This window comes from Tiliqua scincoides, chromosome 4, assembly GCF_035046505.1.
Source record: "Tiliqua scincoides isolate rTilSci1 chromosome 4, rTilSci1.hap2, whole genome shotgun sequence".
NCBI lineage: Eukaryota > Metazoa > Chordata > Lepidosauria > Squamata > Scincidae > Tiliqua > Tiliqua scincoides.
The window spans coordinates 59008218-59031319 of record NC_089824.1 but is presented as its reverse complement, the minus strand read 5'-3'; the positions used below and the strand labels follow the sequence as shown (position 1 = coordinate 59031319).

At 41.0% G+C, this 23102-nt stretch overlaps 1 protein-coding gene across 1 annotated transcript in view; it reads right to left on the bottom strand.

Moving 5' to 3' along the window:
• Positions 1–23102, bottom strand: part of PTPRM (protein tyrosine phosphatase receptor type M) — a 544564-nt gene that overhangs the window by 448831 nt on the left and 72631 nt on the right. The gene's annotated exons all lie outside the window — the stretch shown is intronic.

Genomic DNA, 23102 nt, shown 5'->3' with positions numbered 1-23102 from the left:
TGTGCCCCAAACATGGGAGTGTTTTGAGAGTCTATGAGCCAAAATGAAAATTGTGGGCTCCTGCATGCACAGTTGAGAAGGAGTGCTGGACAACAGATACAATGCCACTTCCAGGACACCAGAGGCAATGTACTGACATGCATTATCCAGCTGGTTAAGAGGCTACCTGTTCCAGATTGTTAATCCTCTTAACTGTGGGAGGTGTGTCCCTATCTTTCCTCCTCCTCCTCTCTCTCCCCTGTGATGAGATGAACCTAGTAGAGTCTTTTCATCAGCCCCTTCACTGTTTTCACAGTGGCATCCTGGAACCATGCAGGCAGGTCTGATTATGTTGAACGGGATGGAAAGGGCCTGCACTGCTGGTCCTGAATATACATTTTCAGGCTTTCACATATCACTGTGCTGATGAGGAGAAAGGCTGCTAGTAAGTTGCTCCCATGGGTCTGTAACACATAAATCCATGCTCCAGTATAGATGATGCAGTTCACCAAAAGAAAGTTAAAGTGCAGAAATCCACTGAAACAGATTGGCCCTATAACCACAAGCTTCCAACACAAAATGGGAATGTATGCAGAAGTCTGAGAGTGTTTTCCATGATTAGACATGGTAAACGGGACAAAGCAGTTGTGCCACAAATATCTAGCGGTGTATGAAAATCCTTCCTCTGGCTCTGCCCACAATATCCTGTTATTCTCCAAAAGTGCATTGGGGCATTTGTTTCATAACAAACAAAACATGGAATTGCACATTCGGTTCACTTTTCATTTGTTACTAAAAGAATGCTCTGCATGAATCTGGCATATGCCATTGTGAAGTCTCCATTTACTTTCATAACTGAAGAGGGCTTCTGTTAGTAAAACAGAGCAGTGGGCTTTTTTCTTTTAAACGTAAACTTTTCTAGATTGAAATTCAAATGTAGCATCAGGGTGTCTTTCGGTGACAGCCTCCTGGTGACTACCATTTTTTGCCCATGATGCTCTGGATTATACATTGCTCCAGGGCATTCTGCAAAAAATAAAAATTGGCAGCTGTTAGCACGGATTGTCATGCTTCCCCCCCCCCCAAATGCCCAACAACAAGGTAGTATCTGGAACTTCAGCCGGGGGGTGGTGGTGGTGGTGGTGGTGGTGGTGGTAATGGTGACTATCAAAAAGTTCTGCCACTAAATTATAATACAGTTTTAAAAAGTGGGAGTGGGCCATCACTCTGGTGCACTACAGTTATATCCCCCAGGTTGTCCCCAACCCCCTTTTGGTTTTGAAATGAATATGAAAAAATGAAGATGACTGAAATAATACCTGAAACAAATATGATTGTTATAAATGAACAATAAAAATAAATGAGGCTTTTAATATCAGAAACAGATGGAGTAATGAAATAAAAAAACATTCTTATACACTTCTACAAACAATACCAGATCATTAACTTTTAATATGGTAGTAGCCGTAAATATTAGTTATGTTTTACTCCCATAGTATTTTTCAAAAATGCATTTACCTGCTTGAAAATTCAAAGTCCAGAGAAACATACAAATAAAACAGCCCTAAAGCCTCATATGTTCTCTTAAACATCAAAATCCCATTCTTTGATGATGCTGTAATCAAAGCAAGTTGCTCTGGTAATATACACAAACCCTAGATAAAGGCTTACAGGATTAAAGGATTACAAGAAGGTTATTAAAGGGTTTGGGGTTTTGTTTTAATTCTGTTTGAAACTTTAGGAAACAAAGCAGGCCTTTTTTATTCTAGCTCGGTTCCGCTGGTTTTGTTAAGGTCCAATCCTATCCTCGAGATACACCAGTGTTTCTCCATGTACACTACTGCAACAACAGCTCCGCCAGCATATTAGCCCACCCATCAACGGATGAGCCACAGACACTGGTGCAACACCATAAAAATGTTGCACTGATGTAGCTCAGATGTCACTCAGACATCAGCATAATTCTGCCAGTGAAGAGGGCAAAACAGAGAGGAGATTGGAGCGTGACATGTGAGGGACAAAGAAGAGTTAATGTACACCATATACTAATTGTCCTTCAGTCAACAGACACGCTCCCAATACCAGAAAAACACTATACCAACAACAGAGCTGGCATAGGTAGGAGTAACCCTACATAAGGATTACAGTGATGACACAGTAATCATGTGTTGATGCTATGCCATCATCAGGACACCACTACACGTGTTGGTGTTTTCATGGACACTGGTGTGTTACTGGGAAGGACTGCACTAGTGCTGCCTTCCCAGGACAGGCTTGGCATTTGGCTCTTGCTCCACAAGCATCAGTGAGCCCCTGGCTGTTAGAACCACAGGAGTCTTGACTAGTCCCACCTCCCTCCCAGGCCAGTCCGTCTCCCAGCCCTGAAAAGTTGCACTGGAGTTGATACCCCTGGTGGCTCTTTGTGGGGATCCTCCTGGTGCTGAGGCCCATTGTCAACTGGCGCTGCCCCAGCCCCAGCACTCGCTCCTCTCCATGTGCCACAAACATGTTTTACAGCATGTTTGTGACACCCAGAGCCAGTCGTAAGCATGTACCTCTGGTGCTGGAGAGCTCAGGATTGGTTACTAAGTCTGATCCAAAATACTTTGTAGTAACTTCAGAAAAAGATCTGGAAATCTGCCTTAACTCAAAAATCCAGATGACTGGTTAAACAATTACACATCTCAACAACAAAACATCATTATTAAAGAGTATTAGTCAAAGCTAAGGATGATATTGGAAGTTGAATGGTTCCAGGCTTTAACCATTCCTTAAACATTCTCATTTACATAGTTTTAAACGGTTGCTAGAAGTTAAATTCTGAAGATGGCAACGTCTACTTTTTATTTTTCTGAAACTTAACTTACTAATAAATTATTTCAGAAAAACAAATTAAAAGTTGCCATGCTCAAAATCAAACTAAATTAAAATTTGATTAAACTTAAATTAAGTTTAAAAACCAACTTGATCTGTTTTCCAGATGAGTGTGGTTAAAATATATATTTTTATACTTTTGCTCTTGAAAACAAAACAATGAAAACCCCAATGGCTATGCTCCAAAGAACTGTGGGGTGGTTCCGATAAACCAAGGAAGAGTTTTGAGGTTTTCCCTACCCACGACAGCTCCCCTCACTGCCTTGAACAGCAATGTGAAAGTGTGTCTTCCTGTTCTTGCACAGTGCTGTAACATAGTGGCTTAAAGTGTCCAGGTCACTCATTCAGTCACTATCTAACCAACTATACCTCCTGTGATTAGTTTGTACTAATCCCCCCCACTTTCCCCACTTAAGTCTCCCAGTTGCCAATTCATCATGCCAACTCTCTACTACCAAAGTGCTGCAACAAGTTTGAGGTCCAATGGCCTGGAGCAGCCTACTCTTCCTATTTCTGAGAGTGAGAGGAAAAAACCGTTTTCCTATTTCGTTTGTCTAGTTTGTGCCCATTCATTCAGCTTCTTTAAAATAGTGTCCCATTTTATTCAGTTTGCAAATCTGTGAATTTGCAAACTGTAGTGGGCATTGTGGGCAGGGAGAACACACAGAGAGCAAAATACTGTGTGTGTGGTGCCAAGCTGACCCAGAGGTGTTCAATTTAAAATTGCTGGCATGTCACCCATGCCAGTTTCTGTCTCCCTCCCAGCCATGGTGGTGAGCAGCAGCAGTAGTGATGATAACCCCAATACCCAGACCAGCAGAGGAAGCCCTGTTGACAGACTCACCTGAGAGACACAGCTGGAATGGAGGCTAAGCCTGACACCCAAGATCCTGGTCACCCCAATGTCAAGAGAGGAAGAGGGGAGGAACAAATCCACATAATTTGCCATCTTTCAACTTTGCCAGCAGAAGTTAATGGCAGCTGGATCAACCCTATTCTTAGGGATTGTTTCTAAGTTACACTTATTATTGGTCAGTTGGACAAATCCAAAATAGAGCAGTATCTTTTATCAAGACCAACTAGAATACTACAAAGCAGACAAAAAAGTCCAATGCTATTTTAGTTGGTCCTAAAAGAGATATTTATCCATTTTGGCTATTAATTTTACCAGAGTGTGATGTAACATCTGGAACAGAATATGACAAAAAATCCTATTTTCCAAAAGCATTTGTGTGCACAGTTCCTACACTATCCTCCCAACAAGAAAATAAAAATGTTTCTTGGTTCTATGGAGCCTTTTCACTCTCTGAAACAGCAAGAGGTTCACACTGGAAACTCCCATTAACACACTAATGTGATTATGGGCATAAGTTCTCCACACTCAGAATGTGTGTACTTAGCAACATCTCTTTCAAGCAGTTGGATTAAGATAATAGGTTAAAAGCAAGAGCTTTGAAGGGATAAACAGGACGTTTTAAATATCACTGCTATTTTTCCCTCAATTTTTTTAGAAGATTTTTATTTTACCCAGCCTTGTTAAGCACAAAGGCACAATGTCAGACTTTCATTATAATCTGTATCCTTGAGATGAAGAATGACCCGGTGATTAAGAATGACCCAGAGACGATCAAGACTTTGCTGAGGTCAAACACTTCTTAAGTGACACTGGAAAAAACACTGAAGGAAATCCTCTCAAGGGTGCCACTTCATTTACCTATTAATTCCTTATGTTAAGAGATTTGGTACCATTTCTTTTGATCTTCAGCCGGCAGCGGACAAGTGTACCATCATTCTTTTGTACCCTTTCCAATGTGCATTTGTGGGTGCTCTTTCTGCCTGGACTCTTGCCCAAGGAAGAAGTTCTATGTCAAAAGGGGAAGGGTAGGATATGCCCAAGCCTGGTTAGAGAGAGGATAAGATTACTGACATGTGGTTGGTACGTTATTTATTAAGGAATTGATTCAACCACCAATTCATTACCATCTCCTGTTTTGGGTGTGAAGATGATTCCATAAAGGAGTAGAAAAAAGAATTCTTTGGGCACTCATCTTGATACACAAAACTTCCAACACCAGCTCCACCTCCACCCAAAACTTCTTCCAACCCCATGACTCTGACTCTATCTCCACAGCCTTGTTTAGTCAGCCATGGAGTCAGAATCAAAAACAATTTTGGATGGAGTTGGAGCCAGAGGTTTTGTATATGCCCTCCACAGCCCTAGTGCCCAGATGGACTTTCAGCGGCTGTAAGCTTGGCCAGCCGGCCAGCCTGCCCTGCCCAGATATCTTCAGCCACGTATCCAAGATGGCCCTAGTGGTTGAGAAGTTAGCCACTTGGGAGCCACTTGGCCACCTTCCCTTTTCACCTGATCTTTGCCATTCCCTATTCTTGGGTTCACCAATCTCTGCACTTCCTCTCCATCTTTCTCTCTTCTTCTCTCTGCGACTGTTCTCAGCAGCGCGGGGCCGTGCTGCCGGGTTCAGGATTGGGCTGTAACTCAGTGGTTCTCACACATTTAGCACCAGGACCCACTTTTTAGAATGAGAATCTGTCAGGACCCACTGGAAGTGATGTCATGGTCAGAAGTGACATCATCGAGCAGGAGAATTTTTAAGAATCCTAGGCTACAATCCTATCCACACTTATCCAGGAGTAAGTCCCATTTACTATCATTGTTAAAAGAATATACATAGTAGCTTGTTAAAGGTACAGGTCTGTAACATTCCCCCAAATGCAGTCACATACCATGTAGAATCAAGTCTAAGATATTAAAAATAAAATATTGAAATGAATGGGGATCCACCTGAAATTGGCTCATGACACACCTAGTGGGTCCTGACCCACAGTTTGAGAAACACTGGACTAATTATTCATGCAGTGATTCAGCATGCATAAAATGAAGTGGGCAATCTAAGTACAAATTCAGTATTTGGGCATATTCCTACATCTCTTTCTGAATGATGATGTACATTAATTGTTCTACTCTTTGTCCAAAATTCTTTGTATTTAGAATCTACGACATAGCCAAACATCATTTGACACAAGGCTTCAGTTCACCAGCTTGCCAGAAGACTCAGATAAACCTGCTCCAAATTTCATTCTGAGAAATGATCACATATTTAAGTATGAATGGAGCATTAACGTTCCTGTCGATAGATCTGGAAACTGGGGTTCTGTTTTTAAAACAAATATTTTATTCACACACTAAAATTAAGTGATGGGAATAGGTCAAGACAGGTCACTTGTTTATAGTTAGTATTTCTCTATTTTGGAATTTTCACAGGGGGTCAGGCTGTTAAAAAATCTGGAATGACACTTTAAAGAGATGTGATAGGGCACAAAATAAGAGCTCTACGGGGAACCATCTCTATTTTTTACCTTGTCATCTGCTAGTTTCAGTATTTTCCTCTCCTTTAACTTAGATTGTTCATATACTTCCAGATAGTTCTACACAACCAAGCTAAGGCTCAAGCGTAACCAGATTCCACACTAGAACAACTGACTGAAGTACTATAGCTTAGGGTCCATCCTACACCAACTGCCTACGGGTTAAAAAAAAAACAAAAACCCAAACCCAAAACTGATTTGTTATTGCTATCAAGTGGCATCACTTATTTACAGATATTCTCTGCTTCCTGAATTGGTAAATGAGAAGCTATCACAAAAGTGAGACACTATCATGAAAGACTAGATGTTTGCTACATGACAGTCTAAAAGGTTGAGTAGATTCCGTAAATAATGCCAAATGCCCTTGGTAGCTGAGAACTCATTAGCAAGACACTTTCTTACTCAAGGACATCGGCTTTTAGCTGTAGAGCATCAGGTATTAATCCAAGAAGGAATAGCATGAAAACAGACACTTTTTTAGTGCTTTAACAGCCCAATCCTGAGCTGCTTGGTACCGAGGGATGCAATGGTGCCAAACTGGCTGCCACGGCATCCTAAGCACACCAGCAGCCACTGGCGGCTCCTTGGGGGAAGGGGACATTCGCATCCCCTTCCCCCAGGTAAGGTAAGATGCCTTGCAATGGGGAGACTCTGTGCCAGCTATTTAGCCTGCACAGAGTAAAGAGTAAAGCAGCGAGAGGTCAGGCTGGGAGGCCGACACGGGGCTATGGACAGTCCTAACCCCCTCCTGCACCACTCCCTCTCCCACCACACTTTCCCCCCACCCTCCCCCTGCCCCGGAATGCCTCCCCCCACACCACAACTTCCTCTATGCCACCCGGCACTCGCCTGGAGCTCCAGGCAGTGGTCAATTCCACGCGGCTCGTGCTGAGCCAGCACTTGAACTGGCCCAACAACAAGTATTGCAGGCATGACTTGTGGCATGTTTGTGACACTGTGCACCAGCGATGAGTCAGTGTAAATCGATCTAGATTGGGCCCTAAGGAAGGTCAAAAGAAGAACTAACTCTTCTTCAAGAAGCTTGAAATGAAAATGAATCTCATATGCAAACTTGAGCACACCTATACCTTATCACCAGGGACCTCTACAGATGGATGGCACTCATTACTTCCAAAATTTCTGATAAACTACTCTGTGGAGTTCTACAATTAAAAAAAAAAAAAGATCATTGCAGGAAGTATATTCATTAAACTGCCTCTGTTGGATTTTATGCTTTCTGCTTATGCTACTCACCTAACTCTGCAGCAGTTACAAAGCCTCACTCATATGAATAATGCCGCTTTGTGTGTGCTAACAATCCTGGCAGTTTTCCCTTCAATAAAACGCTCCAGATGTTAGTCCCAGTAATTACGCCCGACATCTCTCAGCTTTAGTAATGAAATACTGCTGCTACAAATGTCTTGTTTATATTTCTATGGATCATCTGCAAACATGAGGACTGCAGCGCTGAGACAAATACACGGATGGGCACCGAACAGAAATAGTTTAAGATGAAAATATGGCAGTAGCATGACTGGCATAAATAAGACAAATATGGAAATGAAATTGTGAGGAAAAACATCATGGTAATATTGTGCATCACATTTGATGATAAGGGCACAGGCATCTCCATATTCTTCTATACTTCTATAGGGTATTGAGAACAAAATGGCTAGTATTATAATGCCGTTGTACAAATCTATGGTAAAGCCACACCTGGAGTATTGTGTCCAGTTCTGGTCGCCGCATCTCAAAAAAGACATAGTGGAAATGGAAAAGGTGCAAAAGAGAGCGACTAAGATGATTACGGGGCTGGGGCACCTTCCTTATGAGGAAGGCTACGGCGTTTGGGCCTCTTCAGCCTAGAAAAGAGACGCTTGAGGGGGGACATGATTGAGACATACAAAATTATGCAGGGGATGGACAGAGTGGATAGGGAGATGCTCTTTACACTCTCACATAATACCAGAACCAGGGGACATCCACTAAAATTGAGTGTTGGGTGGGTTAGGACAGACAAAAGAAAATATTTCTTTACTCAGCGTGTGGTCGGTCTGTGGAACTCCTTGCCACAGGATGTGGTGCTGGCGTCTAGCCTAGACGCCTTTAAAAGGGGATTGGACGAGTTTCTGGAGGAAAAATCCATTATGGGGTACAAGCCATGATGTGTATGCGCAACCTCCTGATTTTAGAAATGGGTTAAGTCAGAATGCCAGATGTAGGGGAGGGCACCAGGATGAGGTCTCTTGTTATCTGGTGTGCTCCCTGGGGTATTTGGTGGGCCGCTGTGAGATACAGGAAGCTGGACTAGATGGGCCTATGGCCTGATCCAGTGGGGCTGTTCTTATGTTCTTATGTTCTTATACACTTCTGATTTTGGAAAGGCAAAAAAGAATTCAAGGTCATTAGCTTTCTAAATACAAACCCCAAATCCAAAATTATTAATGACATAAGTGTGTATGGCCAAGAAACCAACATTTTCTTAAAGTATAAAAGGTGAACCAATGTTTATGTAATCACATGTTCTAACTTACTTCTCTCTAGGCTGCCTGGCTGTCAATCTTCTTGGACATATTCTAAGATCAGCTGGCAGAAGTCTAAGGCAAGGGACATGTTGGACTGTTGGAAAAGGGGGATAGCATCACAGCACACACTGCCACTGCCAGATCCACCCCTCCAGCCTCTAAAGCTCCCCTGATCTAACCCCACAAGCACCATATCTACATGGGATGGGTCCATGGGTGGCAGGCATATGCAGCCTCTGGCCATTTCCACTAGCGGCTCCAATGCACACAATGGCAGTGTGTTAGTTGCATCCTCATTAGAGAACTCAGGCGATCGGGAGATCCACTGCTGTAGGATCTCTATAGGATTGGGTCACTAGTGCTATTAAATGCATTACTGGCCCTGTCGTGCTTTAATTTTCCTTGGTAAACAGCATTTGGATCAGAGGTGATCATGGTTCAGGGTCATGGTGGGGTTGGGAGGCTTTAATCATACTCCTGCCATGATTTCAGTTCAGACCACTATCACTCCATATACATGATCAGCCAGATTAAAAAAGCTTTCATTGGCACCCATCGACTTTTTTTCTTTGACACATAGCAAGTGTGTGCATACATATATAAATTAGATTTCATTTCCACACATCACATTTCATTTCCACTAGAACAAAGTTTTCAATAGACCCTTCGTACTTGGTACGTCCTCAATGAAACAGATTAAACAAGCTAAGAAAATAATAGAGCGTTGGGGTTTCATCCATTATCATTAAGAGAATCCCACAAGTTTTGAATTTGATTCATTTTGGAATGCAAAGATTACAAGTCACCAAAAGTATCACAGACATGAAAAGAACAAGATTTTGATCATCTTGCTTTCATTTTTAAGATGAAATGAGTTGCTGTGCTTTTAAAAAAAGATTAATATTTATCATGGCAAAATCAATAGCTATGATTTTGCTGTAAATTTTAATCTTTTAAAATGCACAACAATGTAACACAACAGTAAAGTACATCTTAAGCTTTAGGAAAAGTCATTTTATGGTACACCAAGTGATCTATTTTCTCTGGACTGTGAAGAGGAAATAGCCACTGACACAATCTAAATCAGTCTAAGAATCTGCATCAAAATTATGTCAGCTGTGTTGATCTCAAAGAGATCTTTGTGCCTGACTGCAGATAAAGCACTGCATTGTGCTGTTCCCACTGACATGCATTACTCCTAAACTGGCCTCTCATGGATAGGGTCAGAACAGCTCCACTAGCTTAGTGCTAGAAGAGAAACCTTTTTGGAACAGTCCTACTCCTTTAAAGACCCATTTTCCCCAATTTCCTGTCCTCCAGCAGCAGACCAGACATATCAGTGGCTTGAATCCTAAGAGCCTTCAGCACAGGTGAATCAAAGACCTTCCTCCTTGCACAACAAAGGTATCTGATTTTTGCCAGTTCCAGCCTCCCAACTGCAGCCACCAGTGCTGCACTGCACATCATTTAGAATGATCTCTCAACCCTTGGGGTGACTTTTGGCACACACAAGCAGTGTGTGAAGCAGCAAGAAAATTTCACAGCATGAGTAGTGGGAACAAAAGATCTATGTATTTTCCAAGGTGGATGAGAATAGCTTGCTTTTTCCGACCCAGGATTCAAGTCCAACCGTGTAAGGCTCATCCATCACTAGTTACAAATATTCATGGAAACTATTCACATATGATTCTCTTCATACCTGTATGCTAGTTTCTACACTTGGGATTTTCCAGATTTACAGAACACAACTATTGAAACAACTGCTAAAAATGTGACAGACTGCCCCAGTCAACTTTTGATAACTTCTGCATTACTCATCCTGTGCTGATCTGCCAGATTCCATCCCACAGTGCATTACTGATGATGCTCAGCAATAGTCATGTTTCTGTGCAGGGGATGACATGGGAAAGTGAAGTATCTAAAATCTCATGACATTAGCAGTTGCAAGCAAATTGAGAAAGCCCAGAGTTAGCAAAAGTTTTAAATAACCTAAATTGTTGTATTACTCTCTACCCATTTTTATTATTTTGGAAGTTTTTTTGTTTGTTTAGAAAGCTAAAAAAAAGTCCCCAGTAACATCAAAAGAAGTATTGATACATTTAAGATTTTACAGAGAAATAAAACACAGATAATGTGTATCACACACATTAAATATATTTATATACAGCTTTTAATCAAGAGTTATCAAAGCAGCTTATAAAAGAGAGGAATGAGACAAGAGACTCATTCTCATGTCACTCCCCAAGTGGCAATCCCACTCTGTGGAAATCCTGCACAGATCATCTTACCCTTTTCAGATATACTTCAATGAAAGAGAACGGAGCCAGAGGTCAGTGACAGAGCACCTGCTTTGCCTTCAGAAGATTCCAGGTTCAATTCCTAGCAACTCCAAGTAGGAGTGGGACAGAGGAGTGGGTACCATCAGTCTGACTCAGCTGAAAGCAGCTTCATATGTTCACATTCTTCCCTACATACACAGGTCATATCAATGAACACTTTTCAGGAGGCAATCTCTGCTCTAAAGCAGCTTCTCAGTATTAAAAAGGTCTGATCGATGGTGCCATTTTTGGTGCTCAATAAATATAAGCAAACAAGCAGCAATTTTGATCATATTCTTATGAGAGGTGGCAAACCAGTTGTATTTTTCTACTGAAAACCAAAAAGTAATCCAGAGAAATCATCAGCTCACTTCTATTTGAATGCAGCAGTATTTAATAGGTGTACTGTTTACCAAATGAAGACCATGTATTGTTACTTCTTGTACAAATCAATTATGAACTCATACAAGTTTTAAGAGAACCTTGCATGAATATGCCCTATTCCCGTCAAGGCCTCTGCCATATAAATATTTGATCATTCCTGACAGTAGATTAACTGGTCATAAAGTAAGTCTTAAAAGTTTAAAGAGAAAACAAAATTTGTTTTTCTAGACCTAGTATTCTCCAATATCCTCCACAGTTTATACCAAAACCACAAGATAAAAACAAAAAACAAAACACAAATTCTATTTGGGGTGCTTAATTACAAGGCTAAGCTAGATGCATCCAGACAATAACAACTATTTTTTATTGCTTAGTTCCTGAGATAAGAGGATTTTATCATTAAACTGCTCCCTCATGTAATGCTTATTCCAGCTCTTGCATATTGACTGAGATTGAAAATGCATGCTGTAGATCACTTATTCTGTGGCTCTAATAAACTCCTCTACTTAGCCACCTCCATTAGAGCAGATCAATCATCAAAAAGATTAAGATGGTGTTGATTAAAGTATGCAATCTTTATGTGGCTTTAAAAATAAATTCCTAATAAGGCCATTTTTAATGTGCACTGATATGGGAAGCATTTCTTCACCAAACAGAATGGAATACATTTTACATTACAAGGATTTCAATACTATTAACTTTATTAATTCCACTGAGAAGACAGGCAAGAGCTATTATGTAGACATTTTTACTAGGTTAAACATGACATTTACATTAAGGGTCAAGTTCTTATACTGTTAGATACGATTGAATGTACATACAAATTACTATAACTGTGCCATTATAACAGGATCAGAATGGATGATCCAAGTGCCTTTTCTTGCTTTGTGTCTAGGATATTATCTTGGCAACTGTATTACTTTAATATTTTAGAGTATTTACATAAGCGTTTTATTGTACTTCTGCATATCATGCACATTTTCAGAATTAAAATTTCATTTCACAGAGTGCTTTTAAAATTTACTGCATTTCCAAAAACTGAGCTAGCCAACAATTTATAAAGTTAACACCAATATAAAGTACTACTAGAGCACAACACAAATCAACAACTTTAGCAGAAGCACAGCTCACACATGGACTGGATTATAACCACCAACAGACAGGGAAGGAATCTGCCCAGAAAGAATGGTTGTCTCCAGCAATTTCCAAAAAGCCGCTGAATATCTTTAACTCAGTAAAAAGAGCCATAAAAAGTAAAGCAAAGACAATGCATAACAGTACATTCCCAAAACCACACAAAAATACTGCAATGGAATGGGCCAACCCAAGAGTTTTCTAAAACTATGATGTTGGATTTTAAAATACTACCTTCTTACATGTTACAGCTGCCACATGGAGGATATGTAAAACATACTTTGTGTCATGTGCTTTGACTAGTTTGCAGACACTCATTGTGCCCCACAGACCTTTCTTTCTTGTCACTTGCAGAATGCGGAGGAAGATGTTCAATCCACATGACTATCTTCACCATACATTACTTGTATTATCCCTGTGACTGTACTCATTGTAATCAAAGGAGATCTAAGAATATTAAAGGGCAAGAAAGAAGAACTTACTCTAAAGATAATAGATTAGCCATCTGTGGATTAATTTTGTTGCACTGGAAATCATGATCTAAGAGAGATAATAAGGCTGAGCTCCTGGGCAGATTTTAAATGAGGTTCATGAGTTAAAAATTGAATGTACTCCTCTCCAGCTATGGCTATGTTCATTCTGGCCCTCAAAGTTGTACTGCAATAGTGCTACAGTCAATACTGAAGAAATGGTTCCATAACTACATGGGGGGAATGAAGTCCTTCATGTCAACCTCCTCTTTCTCTTGCTTCTCCTGGCCGTGAAGAGAAAGGGCCCTGCTTTATATAAGAATCAGGTGAGATTGCTGGGTTTCCTTCTGCCAACTGTGATAGTAGTTATGAAATAGGTATAGCAAGAATCACAATTTCTGGAACATCTCCCATCAACAGCAATTAAATTAACCAAACATATTAGAAAGAAAAGATTAGCAGCTTGTCTTCTCAGTCAGATAGCTTCCAGTAAGGAACTTTGTGAAATTATGATATGGTACCACCTCTGTACATTATGAGGCTACAGTAGAGGCATATCCACCCTGCGGCAAGACACAGCACCTGCCATAGGTGCCGTTTCTGGAGGGGCACCAAAAGCCATCTGACCTGAGCTATGCTTGCTACACAGCCTTCTCTCACATGACTTCACGAGCGGCAGCATCGTCCCTGCGCACCCAGTGCTGACTGGTTGCCCTTTGGGGACCGCAGCTCATTGGCAGCCCTGCATAGCCTGACCCTCACCCCACCGCTCATTGGCAGATGCCGTAACCAATAGGGTGGTTGGCTGCAGAGCCTCCTCGGAGATGTAGTTCTTTGGGAGGGGGGCTGCTCTGAGAACGGTGTGCAACCTGACCCCCCCCCCCACACACACACTTATTGGCAGGCACTGCATCCTTCTCAGCTTTGCACAGCCTGACTTTCCTCCATTCTTCCATGGGTCCTGAGCCTTCAGGTGAGCACTGGCAGCCCTTTTTGTTTGCTGGAAGGAGTGCAGCCTACGCAAGGTGCCGAGAGGTCAAGCAGGAGGACATCAAGAGGCAAGAGTGGCTTGCCAAAGACACTGCTGGGGGAGGTGCTCTGTGGGAAGTGTCTCCCCTGGGCAGACAGTGCATGCCCCAACAGAACAGAAAGGCAACATGGTGCTGCAGCTGCCCGCCCCTTTCGCCTTGACTTTCCCCAGTTGCCTTGACAGGGCTTTGCTTTCCTTGTGCCTTACAACAGGACGAAAGGGGGGAATTCTGGAAGATGAGTTTTAGGTGTTTTGATAGGGGCTTAATTTCATGGGCACCATTTTCCCTAGATTTGTCTCTGGGCTATAGATTTTGCCTCTACCTCTACTGCTATTTCCTCATGTCATGGAAACCTTGCTCATTAATTCACTGGTCCCAGGCAGAAAGGGGCAGTTTCAGGCTGTTCTGTTCCAGCTTTCTGAAAGAATGAAGTTGTACTTCATAAAACAGCGCAATGTGCACCAGAATCCAGGCATTTCTGCCTCAATCCTGGCATACTATCGGTGGAACGCACATTCCTCTGGCAGAGCACTTTGAATAGGATTGGGCTGTCTGTCAATGCAAACAGATAGTGCACTTGTAAGAAAAATGTTGTCTCAGGCAGTTCAGAATCATCTTTACTGTTAACACATGCAGATGTCATTCTACACTACTACTTCAATCTAGCTAGAATAAAATTATTCTAGGCAAAGCCTCATCATTGCTTTTAAAAGCAATTAAGAGAGCTTCAACCCATGATTTATCTTCTCTATTTTCTGGCACATTTACAACCAAGAAAACCATTATTGGAAGCTGTCATGTTTATTATAATACTAAAGTATCTGATCTAATATTATTAGGGCACAATCCTAACCCACTTTCCAGTACCAACATAAGGGCAATGCAGCTCTGAGGTAAGGGAACAAACATTCCCGTACTTTGAGGAGGGTTCCGTGAGTGCCACTCAACTGCAGGATTTAGCACACGTTCCATTGGCACAGCTATGTCAGTGCTGGAAAGTGGGTTAGGATTTGGGCCTTAGAAACCTGGCAATGGGCTTTTAACATTGGGAATGCAAGTTTATGGCTGCAATCCTAACCACACTTTCATGAGAGTAAGCCCCACTGATCAAAATAGGACTTACTTCTGAGTAGACATGGTTAGGATTGTGCCTTATGAATGATATCACATTTATTTTTCACATTTTTATACTGCCCTTCCTCCAAAGAGCTCAGGGTGGTGTACAAAGATCTTTCTCTCTTTTTGTCCTCACAATTCTTTGAGGTTGATGAGGTTAAGAGAAAGTGACTTGCCCAAGATCACCCAGGAAGCTACATGGCTAAGTGGGATTTTGAACCAATGCCCAAGCTTCTAAACCACCTAGCTAAATTATTCTACAATATTTGTAGCAAAGTTTCATTCCTTTTCTCTTTAATGATAAAAATAGACACTAAAAACAAAGGTTTAACCATTACCACTGTAAGGTGGTTATGATATTGCATTATCAATGTTTAAATATACTCATTTTGTATCAGAAAGAAAAGCAACCACTGTAGCTTAATTTTAGAGTATGTTCAAGGCAGCATCAATTCTCATCAGGTTTACAGAATATATGATTCTGTACAGGTATGAACAATACACAGAATCTGCACTAGCTGGTTTGTGAATACCATATTTTTCTTCATAAAGATACTATCGCAACAGTACTGAGCCTTCCAGTTGCTTTTCAAGATGTCATTAACTTTAGCCTGTTCTTTATCTTCAATCTGAAGTTAATTCCCTGGACAGCATGCTGCCCGCTGGGTCGAGGGATTAAATATAAGGGTTTATGAAGAAAAGCAGCTTTTGGTACATAGCTATTACACCATGATAACTCACCCATACATCCGTAGTTCTAAAAATGTATGCCAGACACATGTTGTTAATTTACAAAGAAATATCATGTTTCAAAATAATAGAAAAAGGATAATCTTAGAATATTCACAAATACTCAATCATGATGCATTTCAAGAGATTTATAACAAGAGTATGGTTTCTGTCTCCAGAACCTCAAGGCCAAAATATTAGCTGTAACTTTAGTACTTCAACAAAGTCTAATACAAAAAAAAAAAACCAAAAAACACAAAAAACTTGTTTACTTCTAGAATTTACTAGAAATGGACTACATTTTCAGTCCAGCAGAAAGGCATAAGAGGGAAACTATATGCTAGGCAAACACTAGAGCAAGGATGGCCAAACCATGGCACAAGAGCTACATGTGGCTCTTTAACATATAATGTATGGCTCTCAGAAATATGTTGGTTGAGCTCCTTTTTACATCACAATTCATATAAAAGGCAAATAAGAAGTGTTCAGGCTTCATAATTATTTACCAGGTATAAACTGATAGTCCACTGGATTAAAACCTAAGTTTAAGGTTCATTGTGAGTAAATATTCTTAAATATTGCAGCTCTCAAACATCTGAAGTTTACTGTATGTGGCTCTTATGTTATCCATTTTTGTCCAGCCCACAGGTGTACACACTTGATCCCTGCTGCGTATATGCAACATTGGGCAGACATGGCTTGGTACCCCTGCACTAGAAAGAGGCAAAATCTGCCCCTTATTTTCCTTGCAGGAATTCACAAAAAGTCTATGGTGTCTCAGATGTCTTGCCTCCTGCAGGAGTAAGGTTGTTGCTGTTTTCCCCTGAAAAGCAGTAGTGGCCACCAATAAGCTTTATACTATTTGGCTGGTGTATGCAAGTTAATGTTTTACCTGTGTACAGTACCATTCCATTTTGCTGCTGATTTCATGCATAAGCAGATGTGCTATTTGAGAAGAGCAAAATCAGAACTGATACAAGACATACACAAAGATCATCCTAGAAAGTGTTAGTTACAGAACTGAACAATTGTTTTGCTTATTTACATTATATATTTGGCATTACTAATGAACACATTGATCCAGACTTAGGGCACAATCCGGATGAGTATGTGCCGACTCACTGCTGACACACACTGTTGCAAATGTGCCATAAGGCATGTCTGCGACCATTACTGCTGGCCCAGAAACAGAGCTGGCCCAGCACGAGCCCATACTGGGACAGCAACAGTCAGAGGCCAGTAGACCGCCACCCAGCGCTCTGTGAGATGTGCCAGGTGGCAGAGAGGTGAATAGGAACTTGGGGGGGAAGGCATTCTGGGGTGGGGAAGGTGAGGAGAAAGCAGGGCAAAGGTGAGATGGAGAGGTGCAACCGGTGGAAAGCTCCACCGGATTCAGAGCCCCATGTTGAACCAGGCAGGGCTACTTTCCTTACCCAGGGGGAGGGAACAAATGTCCCCTTCTCCTGAGGAGCCGTTCGGCATGCTCAGGATGCTACGGCAGCCATTTTTTGTGCTGCTGCAGCCTTTCACACTGGGCAGCTGCCAATTGCATATTACTAGTCCTAGATGGGAACATACAAAAATGAAATGAATGCAGTTAATGAAATGAATGAATGAAATAGTTAATGCACTAACATTAATCCAGCCTCCTTCCCGCCCCCCCCCCCCATCCAAGTGGCTTATGCAAAATTTCATGCATTCATCCTATTGAATTGTTTTTTACTCCCAGTGGAAAGGAAAAGGAAAAGAATAAAAGATACAAAAGTTTTGTGGTTATTTTTCATACCAGCATAACAATAATATTTGTGACAGAACTCAAACTAAGATTATGGCAGTACTGCGTCCCTAATACAGGCTTAGAATTTTTTTTAATTGGGGGGACATCAAAAGTTACAAATGTCCTATACAGAAAGCACTTATGTGGGAATTAACATCCAGTAACACGTACACCTGTCATATGTAATTAACAGCATGTACATTTCATGCTAATTTCTACAAAGACACACTTGAAGAAAGACTAGCAGCAGCTAAAGAAGCAAAGAGAATTCTAGAATAAAATGGAGACTGTCTCTGTCCTTACTGAAGAAAAATTTCTGCCACATTCAAGAATTTTTTAGATCAACGTATTTATAACACTTTGGCAACAGAGGGGAGAACGTTCCTTGCATTCTGCATAAAGCATCACCACCTGGACTTTAAGACTTCACACCTTGATATAAGATAGGTAGTATTCTCCATGCATTAAGTCCCACCCACACCAAGTATCAGTCATCCCTACTGCTGGTCATGCCACCCACACTCATCCATACACACTCTAAGTAAAAACTTTATTTCTGCATTCTTTCCCTCCATCATTTCCTGAACCAGAAAATATACCACTGTGAAATTCTAATATTGTAGTAATTGTTACTAGATTAAGTTTAAGTAACTTAAAAAAAACATTAATATTACATTTGTCAAAAGCAGAGTAGCCATAAAGATAAAAGCATAAGCTTTTAATGGTTTTATGGGACCACAATCTTCTGGTACAAATCTGCACACCCTGTTCCTTGAGTGCTGGACTTTAATGGGATTTAATGGAAACAGCTCTCACACTAGGAAGGGGAGATGAATTAAAGTCACAAATAGGTTTACAGTCAAAGTTACTGACTTTGCATCTTGATAGCTTTCTAGTTCGCTTCCACCATAGAAACCAGCCATTTTCCATGTACTGTAGTGGTAATTTCCCAGGTGATAATGTTTTTACTTGAACAGACAGTTGTGTGAGGGTATAAACAGAGAGTTATCACACTTTCATAGGTTTAAATTCAGGGTTTCAAGTCCACACAAAGCACAGAAAAAGACACCAACTTACATATCCAATTACACATATAAACCATTCATTAAAACATTTTTTCATTTCATTTTTTATATTCCATGTTCCTTCCTTTTATATTTCTTTTTTCCTTCCAATGAAAACTCAAAATGCCTAACTTTTAGAAGTTTTTAAGTTTCCATTATATTTACATTTACAGATTCAGATGATTGCTATACCTTCCTTTGCATGTTCATCTACAAGAAAGTTGTTGAACTGCTTCTTCCCAAAAATATGTGTATAGTAACACTGACACCTTACGCCTAACCAACTTTCCAGCACTGATGCAGTCGCAATGCACCCTAAGGTAAGGGAACAAACATCCCCTTACCTTAAGGAAACCTCCATTATGGCCCCACCACCACAGGATGCAATGCATGCCCCACTGGCACAATTGCAATGGTGTGGGAAAACTGGTTATGATGGGCTGTGAGAGGAAAACACACTGACAACAACTATTCGCAGTCTGCAGCAAGAAAATTTAAGCTGTCTTGGTCAGCTGATTAGTGAAAAAAAATACTATTCATCAATCAGAATGTTGAAAGCATAGTTTCTCTAGCAGTCCCCCTTGAATTATCACTAACTTCTGCAAAGCCGATATCAAGAGGGGCAGCTAATCGTACATCTGGGGCTTATAAATGTCCTTTACTAATCTGAAATAGTAATTCACAGTATAATTGAATGGCCCCAAGAGTCCAGAAAAAGTACACATATGCATCTTTTAGGCTTTTCTAATTTGAAGTTTCCAACCCATTGGGTAGTTTTATTTGAGTTTACACTGGGAGACATCAGTGCAGCCTCTCCTTATAATTTCATGGATGAAATCGCTGAATTGGTTAAAGTTTAAGTGCCATTCTCCAAGTGAACTTTTGGATGAAAAAAATGTGCTGTTATATGCAAGTCTGAGGAACAGTTTCACTATAACAATCAATTATGCCACACTGTTTAATTAGAGGAAGGATATAATTACATTCTCCTTTCAGGGCATTCCAACCTGCATGACTCTACAAGATTCACATACTCTGCCCCCTTCCCCAATTAGCATGTGTAAGTCTGCCTGTTTTAGCAGTGAAGTAAGTGTGAGGTCAGTCAACAAAAAGAGAAATGACCTTTTACATGCATATTTTTAGCCCAGCAGCAGAATGCCTGAACAGGGGTATTGGAAGTACTGTATAACTTTTCACAGTACATGATAAACATTAATTTAAGCACTTGGGGTTTTCTTTTTGTTTTGGAACTTTTCTGACTGTCAGTTTACTACAATAAACCACTGTCACATCTGCTTATTCTTCCATGCCACATCCTGTAAAATTCAGAAACACACACACACACACACACACACACACACACACACACACACACACACACACACACACACACACTCTTACACTTTCCTAGTGGAAAAATTTGAGTCAAATTGTCACAAATACACAAAACATTTTTCTCTAAGGGTGGAAACATACAGAATGTGAGTAACAAAACCCGATAGCTGCTTGGAAAAAGATGCTTTGAGAAGAGACAATTGGGAATGGAAAAGCAGTGGGCAGAGCAAATGCTTAATCCTTTTTCTGACCACTTCTTACAGCCCAATCCTTTCCGAGTCGGCCGAACAGCAGCATGTTGGGCATGCTTAGATGAAGAGAGATGAGTGCCACTAATCCTCCACCAATCCAGTACCCTATCCTTACCTCCTAATGATCTCCTAGGGCCATTTTCAATTCTCCTGCCCTATCGGACCATGCAGGGAAGCACCAAGTGGACTGAGAGTGGAAGCACGCCCTCACTCCTCTTTATACAACAGAGAATGCCATAGTGTCCAAACTGATCTCAAATTGATTAAGGGCCCAATTCTATCCAGCCTCCCCACCACAGGATGCAGTGCACACCCCACTGGCATAGCTGCAATGGAAAACTGGATAGGATTGGGCCTTAAGGACCCAATCCTATGGGCCTCTGCACCAGCAAGATGCTGCTATTGCTGGTTCTGGCTGCTGCAAGTGCCAAGGCACTTTGCCACCACCAGTAGCAGTGTCCTATTAGTCAGCACTGTGCCTCAGCCTTGGCAGGTCATCACTGAGGCATAGGTGGCAGTGAGTGTCACTGCTGGCTGGTGCTACTAGTTTTTTGGATGGGGAGGACAGGGCGAAGGTGGGAGGGGGTGGAACTGAGTGTTGAGAAGGGAGATCAGGTCTGGGATGGAGATGGAGACAGCAGCAGACTCTGCCGTCATATCCTAACCCCCCCCCCCCGAGTCGAGAGACAAAACACGAGCCTCCTCGGTGGTATACCCGCTCAAACACAGGTGCAGATCTGAGTGGACTCATTGGGGATGATGTAGGTCAACACATAGTAAGGGAACCTTTATTCCCTTTCCCTGAGGAGTCCTGCAGCTGCTTCCCTGGCCCCACTGGATTCAGCAGTAGCCATTTAGGTGCTGCAGGTGCCCTGGGTCCTAGAAAGCTTGGGATTGGGCTGTAAATTATATTCTAGATCCTCAAACCCTCCACAGATGAAATAATTTAGAGCAACCATGTGTCCTGAATGTTTAACTCACACAGCTGGGATGATGTTGTTTAACCACAGATGCAAACAAGTGCGTAGAAGATAGTGGCATTTGTACATCTTCCATGTGACATTGTGCCTCAGCTGTGCCTACATCCTCACATCTCTGTTCAAGGACATACATTTCATTGGTGCGGGTAAAAAAATTCCCTTTTGTGCAGACTCTTCCTCACCTGGGCTGCTGTCAGCTTCAAATGAGAATGTGGTAATACTCTCAGTAGGGAACAGTCTTGCACTTTAAGAGGAAAGGGGGAAGAGAGAAAATACTTGCAAACTGAAGCTTGAACATAATGCAGCAGTCAGCTTATTAATCAAGCTTTCATGCCCAAACTAGTCACTATAATATATGCAACATTTTGCATATTTCAGTCCATTTTGAATAGGATAGTAGATACGTATGTTTCCAACCCAAATTTAGGACAGATAGTTTTGTTAAAGTATCCCGTCTGTCATCAGCATTTTCTATGTAAACAGTGATACTATGCGTAATCTAAATTTTCCTAAACCAGACCTTGTTTCCTTTTGCATGCACAATATTATGTTATGTGTTATACACATTATACACATAATATTATGTGTTATACAATAATATGAATTGTTATACTTTAGGAACAAATTTGCTTTGTCTATCTTTTCACTCTTCTTTTTTCTTCTGCTTTTGTTCTTGTGGTACATATTGTAAGAATGAAAATTATAAAGGTTTTTAAAAAACACAAAGCAGTATGCTGAAAGAATGACTATTTTCATCTTTTCACTTGAGAAGAGTTGGAAGGGAATAACAAAGAAAAGCTTCCTCTTCAAACGTAAGAATGTGGGAACTAGAGGGGGAAGATATTAGCCTAAAGTGTGAAGATTGTACAGGCATGTGCCACTTAACAACAGTATGCTTAATGACGGACCACATATATGACAGCGGTCAAAGCACAATAAAGAGGCTCTTAATGAGGCAATCACATCTCCCAAAGCCTGCAGCAGAGTGTCTTTACACAACAGAGAGGCTCTTAATGCAAAGAAGAGGCAATCTATCTCCAGTAGCCTGTGCAGCCAGCTAATGTCTGGCAGGGAGTATCTGTTTACACAACAAAAGCAACAGACTGGACTAAATCTTCACTTAATGACCTGATCACATAACAAAGGGAATTGGAGAACATATCCCCATTATTAAGTAGCGCACGCCTGTATTGTTTTCCCATTGTGCTCTACTGATCTGAACAGAGATATTGCCCTATGAAGTATATACCAGTACTTTGTTATTCCTGTTATTGTTTGGTTATTCCTGTTATTAGAAACTCATGAGGAGTGCTCTTGAAAGGGTTCTTCAAACTGCAATTCACAAAGCAATTTCCAATCAAATTCTAATTCTTCTGAAACACTTTCTAGTTATGCAGATATGTTGTTTTTTTTCTTTTCAAGTGAATTTTCAGTTATATAATACAGCAAGGAAATAATGTATTTTCCTTACAGAGAACAAAAATTTTTAAGAAAGGGTCAATATGCATTTTCACTGCTCACAAGCCACAGACATAAAGTGCTACATGCCACAATTGCAACTGTTTGGAAGCTTGTCAACAAAGATGAGCCTGATATGATTTGGGAAGAAGTCAGTTTCTTTTCTCTCTCATTTCTTTCCCCCAACACAAAGCACAGAAAAAAAGAACAGCAACAATAGTGCTGCCCCACTTCTGCCTCAAAATACGCTGTGCTCAGTGCTCTCATAAGTAGAGGCTTTTTTCTAGCAT